Below are 11,737 nucleotides of genomic sequence, written 5' to 3' on the forward strand. Positions count from 1 at the left end.
ATTCCTTAATACTGTCTTTTGTCCATCAGAGATTGGAAACAGTATCTCTTTCCACTAAGCCGAATGAAGTGGGTATTGTGGCACATTGTCTTTGGAAGAACAAAAGTGGCCACAGTAGCCACGTGTTGGGGAGGGAAAACATTGGTGTAAGTCAGAGCTTCAGACTCAGGTTCTGAACCGACAAGTAAAAGCTGGAGAGCAAAGCACAGTCAGTTGTGGGTAATGGCGAAAGCTTTGTGTAGGGGAGAGAGAATGACCTAGAATAACAAACCTATAAGTTTAACTTACTGACTTGATTAGACACAAGAAAGAATTATCACAAAATCAATATTTCAACACAGAATAGAACAGGGTGTCAGGTAGTAGGAACTATGATATTATAAAAAACTATTAAAGTGTCCTTTGAGCCCTTATCTACTCCAGTGATGGTATAAACTAAACTAAACTAAGCTAAAAAGGAATTGAAAAAACGTAATCTGTATTGGTTTTAATAATATGTTTGGTTTTTCTCCCACATGACACTTGAAACAATTATCTGGAAAAACTGTATTTAGGAATTCAATCATTTATTCTAACTACCTTTGAAAAGACTCACGAGACTAAATTCAAATCTGAGCTTTACTATTAAGGACTTGTAGGCAAGTTATATTACCTCTCAGGTACTATGTACCTGATTAGTGACAGGAGAAAAATCAACATATTTTTCTCAAAGATCTGACATTATTTGATTATTCACCTAGAAATGCCACTTGCTATATGTGTTAGTATAAAAAAAACCAAACTACTTAGCTTTTCAAGATGCATTTTTTAATCCAAAAAGTAAGATAATAAAGGCTTAGGTGTATTAAACTGTCCAAGTGTGTTTGTGACTGTTGGATTACATAAAAGCTGTGCTTCCCTGTACCCAACCCTACTAAGAGACCCTTCAGAGGATTCCAGCCTGTGTTGGTTACATCAGGAGTCAAGACTCCTGAGTTCCAGTTCAGGTTAGCCATGAGCAGCTGGCATTAGAGAAATCCCTTAGTCCTGATCAGCCATGATCCTTCATCAGGCAACATGGTTTGTATAACAACATCATTGTCATTAGCTGAGTGTTTCCAACATACACAGTCCTCAAATCCCTCATATTTATTCTCTTCCTTTGAAGACACTCCTCTAATCTATTCTAATTATCCCTTCAGTGTCTACTCCTTGCTTAACATGAATAATACTCATTTTCTCTTAACTAAACCCTTCTTTCCTGGTTTTATATTCACAGTGAAAACAGTTTCTATCTAACCCTTTGCTCAATTTAAAAACCAAAGCACCCTTTAGATATATGCTCAGGAAGGGTATAGCCGGATCATATAATAGCTCTATTTTGAGAACTCCCTCATACTATTCTCCATACTGGCTATACTAACATACTAATTTCCATGGTAGCTATACTAATGTATTGATTCCCATAGTAGCTGCACTAATTTACATTTCCAGCAGAATACAAAGATTCTCCCATCCCCACCCTCTGCTCCCTTTTCACTATTTTGACTTGGGTGAGATGGAATCCCTATACCTGAAAATAAAAATCAAAGTCATTGACATCTGTTTGTCAAGACTCCATTCACAAGAGTGAAGTTGTGCAATTTAGCTTAGGTGCCCATCAACTAATTAATACAGAAACAAATAAAATGTAGTATATATACACAACAGAGTCTTACTCAACCATAATGAAGAATAAAAATCCTATTTTTTTCCAGAAAAAAAATGGATAGAACTAAAGATCATATGAAATTAAATAAGCCAGACTCAGAAACATAAATGACACACTTTTTCTCAAATCTATCTATCTGTCTATCTGTCTATCTATCTATCTATCTATCTATCTATCTATCTATCTATCTATCTATCTATCTATCTATCTATCATTTATCTATCTGACAAGGGGACTATTGTGTAGTCGAATGCCCTACTGCTGACCTATACTCCCAAAAGGAATATTTGTGACGAGGAAGAAACAGCTTTCCATCTTCATTATTCTCTTCTAAAGTTCTCCCAATATATTCACTTTAAGTGACTCCTGATGCAGCCATCCCTTGGCAAATCTTAAAAGTGAATTTTTCCTCTTTTTGGGGACAAGGAACTGAGGAGAGGGTTTGGAGAGCATTTTACTCTGCACTGCTATTTCTAGGCCCTTTGGACCCTTACTTATCTTCCTTTAGAGGATCCTCTCAACGAATCTTCCTAGAACATCCAAGTGTTCTGCTAATAATTTTTCTGTAATTTTACCCATCATTTTTAGATGTGTAGTTCTTTCACTCACTCACTAGGCATTTGTTAAATGCCATGTACATAGATTTTTACAGTAGGAGCATAGACATCTTCCTTCCGTGTTTATCTCCCATTTCCATCCCTATGACTTCAGCATCCAAGTGCAAGGCTCTGATAAAAGTACCCTTATTGCCTCTGTTCCAGCAATCCATTCTTTTTTATTATGGGCAGTCCATAGTGATAGTCCCATACTTCCTAGGAATATTCCAAATGACCTCAGCAACAACCTTCTTCCCTTTTATCCTCTCCTCCCCAAAAACTTATGTCCATGTTAAGCCATTTTCCTTACCCATCTCATCCTGCCCCGAGTTCATTTACTTACTCTCAATATGTAGTGTGCCACATATGGGACATATCACATGAATGAGGTCATACATTTTTCCTTTAGTGTCTGTCTTTGATCACTTAGTATAATGTTTTAAATGTTCACTCATGCTGTACTATGTATCAGCACTTTATTATATTTTATAACTGAATAATATTCTACTGTTTGGACATGCACATTTTGTTTATCCATGTATCATTGGATAGATTTTTCTGTTGTTTCATTTGGGTTATCAGGACTAATGTCACTATGAAAATTACTGCAGAGAATATTTTGTGTGGGCCTATGTTTTCGGTCCAGTTGCTTCTTTCTCTACTTGAGAATGGAATTGCTCGGCAGACAGTAGCTTAATTTTTAACTTTTTTTTTCAATACTAAAATTTGAATTCAGGTCCTTGCAATGAGGTTTTATAGGCATTCTCTTACTTGGGCTGTTCTGCCAGTACCTGTGTTTTTAATGTTTTGAAGAACTAACAAGTTGTTTGCCAAAATGGCTGTACAATCTTACATTTTCACCCATAGTATTCTAATTTCTCCACAATATCACTAAGACTTATTTTCTTATCTTTATAGAAACTTATGTCCATCTCAGCAGATATAAAGTGGATATGGTGCATTTGATTTCCATTTCCCTAATGATGAATCTGTTGAGCACCTTTTCGGTGTTTATTGGCTGCTTGCACACATTCTTAGAGAAAGCTGTACTGGAAAGCTTTGGTGAGTCTTAAATGTAATTGAGTTTTTGGTGAGTCTTAAATGGAACCTTATTGCATTGTTGGTGGGAGTGTAAACTTGTTCAACCACTTTGGAAAGCAGTATGGAGGTTCCTCAAAAGACTCCACATAGAGCTCCCCTATGACCCAGCAATCCCACTTTTGGGCATTTACCTGAATGATCACAAACAAGACCACACTAAAGCTACCAGCACAACTATATTTATTGCAGCATTATTTACCATAGCTAAGATATGGAACCAACCCAGATGTCCCTCAGTAGATGGATGGATCAAGAAAATGTGGTATATATACACAATGAAATTCTAAGCCTCCATCAGAAAGAATGACTTGGAAAAAAAATCTATTAAGTGAAGTAAGCCAGGCCCAAAGAAACATAGGTCCCATGGTTTTCCTTATTTGCAATAACTAGTATATGTCTGAGTCAAGCAGAAAAGGTCAGATAAGTTGATGTTAGGTGAAATGAACTCCAAGATAAGTATTCAAATGTTTTTTTCTTTCATGTGATTGTTTCTAACATATTTATAAGATTATTTCTTTGTTGCTTTGTATGTCCCTCCCCCACAGTATAACCCCTGCTTTCACTATATTTGATGCTGGTAAAATTTGTGGACGGGAAGGGAAAAAACAAATCATTTAAATAGGAATACAAGTGGACCCATTGCAACAATGAGATATACAAGTCATTATGTCGAAAAATGAACTTTACAACTTTGGTGGTGGGGGGACGATTGGGTAGGGGAGGTAGAGGGGGGTATGGGAAGGGATGGGAAGGGAAAACAAAGGAGGAGGCAACAATGCTTGATAAGAAATGTACTCATTATCTTGCCCAAATAATTGTAACCCCTCTGTACAGTATTTTCACAATAACAAAAGAAAAAAGAAAGAAAAATTTAATTTTTATTGTTGAATTGAATGCATTCTTTATATATTACAATTAAAAGTCTGTGATCAGATATGTGATCAATAAATATTTTCTTTCATGCTTCTTTCTAGAGTCTGTTTACCAATTCACACATGGAGTAAGACTGTTTTACTATTTCAGCATTAAAATGATTTACTATATAAAACATAAATGCTTTTGCAATTTTCTTCAACAAAGTCTATCATGAGGATTTTATCCATTTGTTCTTGCAGGTAAATTTTAGACCCATTATATTTTGCTCCAAAATAAACAGAGAACTATCATCTGGACTTTTATATAATTACATTAAGTTTATATATTAATTTAAGTTTATATATTAATTTAAATGAAATTTTGTAATGTGCAATCATCAAAAAGCAAATACATAAATGTAATTTAGCATCCTAAATAATACCTTTTATCACAACTTTCTTCAGTTTGTTTGCTAAATAACCAAATTCTCCCATAAGTTTATTGATATATAATTTATATTTTGTCATTGTTATTATTGTGTGCATATTTTTGTTACATGTTTTGTAGGTATCTTTTTACTTTATCATAAATAATTCCTTTTATAAAAATGTTTTTTTCAGATTTTTTTCCTAAATTAGATCCAAATTGTCACAAAGGTTTATTAATTTTGTCATTATTATTATTGGAGCATATTTTGCTATGTTTTCTTGATATCTTTCTGCTGTAAATATAATCTGTAATTGTATTATAAGGGCAAAATTATTTAATAAATATTTTGAAGCTATATATTTGTTCTTGGTAGACATTTCTATAACCCACAAATAACAATGTTTCTTATGCTCCTAATAAATATATTCATTCTTTATTACCAGTTTTACTTGTCAGAATTTCCAGAAGTGTACCAGAAGTGTATCAATGGTGAAAAAAGGCCTCCTCTATTGTTCTTGACTGTGAAACAGATATCTTTCTCATTTTGTTCTCACAGCATTGTCTCTTGGCTTTTGTTTAATTTTCTATATCAAATTAAGGGAACTTCCCCCTACTCATGAATTCTTATGAAGAACTGATAATTCCTAAGACTCATTAATGATGGATATTCATTTAATTTCAGAAAATGCTTTGTAGAAAATGTCATACTGTATTTTTTTCTTCCTTGAACAATTACATGAATGTACATCCAATAGTAAAAAAAATTAGTTTGTTTAATAAGTTCTATTTGTTCACAGTAAACTGCTCTTTAATGTGTTGGTAGATTCTATTTTATTTGGGAGTAATTGCTTCTCATTATTCACAAATGAAATTGATCTGTGGCTTTCTTTTCATGTCATTTTTTATGTTGGGTTTTGGCACCAGGAATGTGCTGATCTTGATGGGGTAGTTGCTACAGCTTTCTTTCCATTCTTTATGAAAAGAAAGGAATTGTCATTAAAACTGAAAAATTCACTTAGAATAATCTTCTGGGCTGAAGTCTCTTTCAAAAGCAATTATTTGACAGTACTTTGGACCTGTGCCTTATTTCTGGCTTCATTCTGATTTGCTGCTTTTCTTGAGTCAATTTTGGTTTATTTGTATTTTCTCAGCATCAGATGGGTCACGGGATAATCTCACTCCAGGAACAAAAACAGTTTATACACAAAATTCCTCTTTCTGATAGACTCTACCACAACATGAATCAACTGGACTCCTTATTAAATATAAATGCAATCAGCTTGAATTCTGTGTTGATTAGGATGACAAATTGCTGTGTGGCTAGGCAATTTCCACTGTCTCTGAGCCCTTTTCAATGTTCTCCATGGTGGCTTGGTAAACAAAAATGATTCTGGAGCACTTTGTGAATGCACTGAACTAAATGACCACACACTAAATAATGCAAGGCTAACCAGAGGTATAGTACATTTTTCCATCCAGCAGAAATTACTGAGCTGACAAACCAGCTAATACATCCATGAAGTATAAGGCAAAGAAAGCAAAAATGCAGACAGGGAACACTTGCCTGGTTTAGCTCAGATTATCTTTATCACATCCTAGCTCAAGTCCTGCCCTTCCTGGAGATACACCCAAATGAAATATTAAAGCTTCTACTGAATTTCCGACAAGTACAAACTCTGTATCCTGGTATGGCTCTAGGCAGCAAGGAAAAAAATAACAACTATAAACTATGTTTTTCTACACAGCCTAGAATGTTTGTTAGAGTAAAAAGAAAAAAATAGAAAAAAAATTTATGTCCCAGACAGAAATTCACTTCATGGTCCAAGCACACACTCAGCCTAGTGGTTTGCTTTGGGGGAAAAAACAAACAAACCAAAACAAACAAACATAAAAACACCAAAAAAAACCTTGTCCTTTTTTTTCCCCCAACTCACAGTTTCAGGTTTTAGAAGGTTTAGTCCCTTGTGGGGTCTGATTCTACTAAGAAACCAAACTCTGTTGTCTCACCAGGCTGTGTTCTTTGTAAAGGAACAGAACAAAATTCATGATTGTAAACAATTGAACTAACCAGGAGAAGAGACTCCAGTTCCAGTCTTTGCTATGTGGTCATCTGTAAGGATGTAGATTGGTATACATTTCCTGTGTCTCAGTTTCTATCTATATCTGTATCTATATTTATATCTAAATCTATTTATATCTGTATCTATCCATCTCTCTCTCTCTCTCTATATATATATATATACATATATATATATGTATATATGTATATATGTCAGTGGTGGAGCTTGAGATAAGGGCCTGGGCACGGTCCCTTAGCTTTTTGTTTAAGAATAGTACTCTACCGCTTGAGTGAGAGCTCCACTTCCAGCTTTTGCTGGTAAATTAGATTAAGTGTAAGTTTTTCTTTGGGGGAGGGTAAGAGGGAGCACAGAGATGGTGGGATAAAAGGTGAACAAATAAAGCAGTAGTATTTACTAGATACTATGTTGAAAATGAACTATACAACTTGTGGAAGAGGGAGGTCAGGAGGGAAAAACCGGGAGAAAATGAGGGAAGTGGTGACATTGTTCAAAAAGATATATACTAACTACCTGACTTGTATAACTGTAGCCCCTCTGTACATCACCTTTACAATAACAGTTCTATTTTTTAAAAGCTGGGCACCAGTGGCTCGGGCCTGTAATCCTAGCTACTCAGGAGGCTGAGATCTGAGGATCGTGAAAAAACAAATATCCCCGTGAGACTCTTATCTCCAATAAACTACTGAGGAAAAAAAGCTGGAAATGGCCCTGTGGCTCAAGTGATAGAGTTCTCTTAAGCAGAAGAAGCTCAGGGACAGCATCTAGGCCCAGAGTTCCAGCCCCAGGACTGGCAAGAGAGAGAAAGAGAGAAAAAGAGAAAGAAAGAGAAAGAGAGGTGGGGAAGAAGAAGGAGGGAGAAAGAGAGAGATTATTTTTAATAAAAAAAGGAATCTCCTGTTCAGGCTGACTTTAAACTATAATCTTCAGTTCTTAGCCTCCTGAATAGCTAGGATTGCAGACGTGAGCCACCAGTTTCTACAGTCTTAAATACTTCACAGGGGAAAATTCAAATTTGTCAGCTTGACAATATTTGATTTGAGAAAGTGTTGGTGTAGAAATTTATCCTGAAGGAGGCATACATAGTTCTGGTGGTAGAGCTCTTTCCCAGCATGTACAAGGCCCTAGGTTAAAAAAAAGTAAAAGGAATAAAAGAGGATGATTTGTGGTGATAAAAATAATTTCCAAAATTAATTTCTAATGTAGATAGTCTTTAGTGCAGATCAGAGATTTCGTGGGGAGCCTCAGCTAGTTTTCACTCCCTCAGACAGCTAGCCCTAGAAGTCTTCTTCAAAGGGTGATTACCCAACAGTTTTGACTGCCCCCAACTTTCTCTTGGGGTTAAATTGACTAGCAAAATAACCCACCTGAGTTCACCAACGAGTGCAGACTTGTAAGTTTTGCATGTATTTCCACAGACTGCCTTGAAGCCTTTCTTCCTCTTTTAAAGGCTTGTTTGCTGTAAAAACCTCAAGGGTTCAGGAAAGGTGATGAACATTTGACATAGGCAGGCTCTCAGGCAGGCTCCTGAGGGGACAGGTGGAGGATATGGAGGATGGGAGAGACAACTATGCCTGCTTCTCACCCCTCCTCCCAGTGACCTGGGTTGGAGTTCACTTTGTGGGGAGGGAGGCTTTTCCAATTCTCCTTGTCTCATAGTCAATCAGGGGGAAAAAGAAAAGCAGGTGTGCACTCACGAGCCTCCAGGCAGGGGAAGAAGAGCTTGCTGAAATCATCTCTCTCCCAGAACTATGCTATGACAACTGAGCATGTTTCTAAAAAGGCTTTTCTGCAATTGAAAACAATTGTCTCTTAGTTTGAGCTCAGCTGAGCTCAGTAGTTAAAAATCCACATTTGGATTGCAGGAAAGCCTGTGTTTACATCAACATTCCCAAAGTTCAGTAAGATCCCTAAATTCATTATTTAATGAAATCTATTCCTAAATTAGGCTTGCTGCACTCCAGGTACTGAGTTGGGTGTGGAGGACCAGCGGGGAACTCAGAGGTCTCCCTGTGAGATCATGACAAGATCTCTGTTGTGATCATTCTTATTTACAATAAATAAGCAACAATCATTTGAAAGCCTCTCGCATGCCACCTATTAAAACCAGGTCATACAGTAGAGAGAAGAGGGGGATTGGAGGGAAGACAAATCAGATGAGAGATTCTCAATGAAGACCTCTTTAAACAAGAAGAGGTACTGTTTTGTGAACATCCACAATATGCCAGTCCAGTCACACTTGGTATTTGCATTTCATCTTCACAACAGGTTACTGAGGTAAGAGCTATGATCTCTTTTTTCAGATTAAGAAATGGAGCTCCAGGTTCCACAGTGAATAAGCAAAAGAGCCAAGATGGAAACCAGCTGTGTGTGACTATAAAGCCCTGTGTTCCCTGAGGCCCAGGCTGATGGAAGAAGCTACTTCCTTCTCTACCCATATGTGCTGAAGATACCGCTGATACCTATATCCAAGCGCGAGTAGTAATTATTTAACTGGTCTGCAATGCACTCTTTATATTTGAACATTTTAAAATAACTCGGGAGAACTGAATTCAGATTGTAGAGCAAGTTCCTGAACATGCAAACTCATCACTATATACGATAGGTCCATTCTGGGGCCCCAGACAATCATCTTTTTCCAAGAAAAATGTCCCCTACTTTTATTTCTGCTCCTCCTTCAGGTGAGTCAGGTTGGACCCTATGCTTATCAGGGCTCAGGTGGCTGTGTACCCTTCAACCAAGAGCCAAACACTCCTTGGTAGATACAAGCATTCATCCCCTAAGACAGATGTGAAAACTCAGGCACAATCAAGCTAAGGAACTGTCTCAAGGCCACATCTCCAGTGTAAGTACAATATGAACATAGAAATCCAGATTCATTTTCTCATGTACAACCACTAGTCACATGTCCCGCCTTCTGCTCAGGCTCCTCTTTTAAACTCAGAGAATAAGAAAGATCTACACGAACATTATCTTGATTATTAACTGAATCCTCCTGAGTAATGATGCCCATCAAACAACCCCCAGGTTGGTGAAGCAGATCTCCATTGCTTACTTCTCCCAGAGGAGAAGCATAGCTTTACCTTTCCACTAATAGCTCCCCACTCCATCATGGATTTTTCTGTCTTAAGATTTGCAAATACATTTTCCTTGATTCTTCCACCTCAAAAACTTTTCTTAGCCTGCAGGTGTGTGTGGAGAATAACCGCTGTGATGCTGTAATTTTTTGTGGCCTTCTCTCCATTCAGATGACAAACATCAATTTCACTAAGATAATCTCTGAGCCCTTTTGGCATGTGGCCTTGTGATTCAGGCTATGTAGGGCTTTTGTATCTGTGATCTCATTTACTCTTCCGCCAACACAAGGTGGACACAGCTGATACGGATTCTCATTTCACAGAGAAAGAAGCTAAGTTCCATAAAGGCCAAGTAATTGAGAAAGTCAAGATACAAACCCAATTTCTCTAACCCTAGACCAGACTATTTCCATGTAAAAAAAAAAAACATGAGCAGTATTTTAGGGCTTCGTGTGTGTGTGTGTGTGTGTGTGTGTGTGTGTGTGTGTGTGTGTGTGTGTGTACCAGTTCACTAGGGCTTAACTCAGAGTCTGATTATTGTCCCTTAGCTTTCTCACTTGAGGCTGATGCTCTACCATGTAAGTTACAGCTTTACTTCCAACTTATTTATTTTTACTGGTTAAGTGGAGATAGAAGTTTCATGGATTACAGGCATGAGCCACTCACACCTGGCAATATTTTAGGGTTTAAGAACTTTTGCATTCTGTGAAATAGAATAAAAACCAAAAATTTAAGTAGCATCTACACATGTCTGGATTTCCCCATTATTATTTCACTTTATTCTAATAACAATTCAGGGAGCTAGGCAGTAGGGCTGGCTGCATTTTCTAATGGAAGCCTGAGATGAAGGGTGGTGAACTCTGTCCACAGATAACCCCCAGGAAATCACAGACACAGTGTGGCACTCTGCCTCCAATTCTTGAACTTTAGCACTAAATATTCACATGGAAAATTCTTTAAAGTAACAAGACATTAGATTCATCTATAATTTAACTAAAATACTAATTGAATAGCTTCAATGCCTCAACCTATACATGAAATGAAATGTCACACTGGCTGTTTATTCTATTGCCAAGCAAATATAGACTTCTTTGCACCTCCTTCACCCCAGTTACACCCCTTTGATTTACTTTGGCCTCCTGATGGACAAAATTAGAGCCACATCATTTTGGGTTTGGCAACTTTACTTCCTTAGCCAATGGGATGTTAGTGGGCATGACTTTAGGTGAGATACAAAATATGCTTGCATGGTAGAACTTACTCTTCCTGTACCCTGGGTAACCACTGGACCAAGGTACTCAGAGCATAGAATAGAACTTGATCCAATCAGAAACCTTAAGCCACTCCCTGTTAGAGCCAGGTGTAAATCAGCTCTATGAGAGCTTATCTACAGAAATGTAATTGAAATAAATGTGAACCCTTAGAGGTCTCTGATATGGTGGTTATCTTGAATCCTGGTAGAAAACTGAGAAATATTTAATCATAGTGCTAAAATCATGGCAAACATTAGCTTAAAATAGATTTACAATGACAGAGATTTCAAATAATTCCTAGTAGTTTTGAGCTTTGCTAGTTTCATATACCTCCCAGAAAATAGATTCCCTTCACACTCAAATTTTAGACCTTCCTGGCCACAAAATAGCCCTGCAACACTGAAGAATCAGGAAAAATATCCCAATTTCAAATTCACTCCAGCCTAAGGGACAAAGTAACCATCAGCTTTTAAGAAAGTGAAATGTAATTTAGGGGTGGGAAAAATTATTTAACACATAATAGTACAGTGTGGTTATGAGTCCTGGCTAATCTTTCTTCCATGTCATTTATTTTCAACCATTACTGAATAATAGTCTGTTTATTGTTAAACTCCAAACTTTGCTTGTTCTTATTTTAAGCACAGTTCCTGATGCAGGA

Source organism: Dipodomys ordii, unplaced genomic scaffold (genome assembly GCF_000151885.1).
Source record: "Dipodomys ordii isolate 6190 unplaced genomic scaffold, Dord_2.0 Scaffold63, whole genome shotgun sequence".
In the NCBI taxonomy this organism is placed as follows: Eukaryota; Metazoa; Chordata; class Mammalia; order Rodentia; family Heteromyidae; genus Dipodomys; species Dipodomys ordii.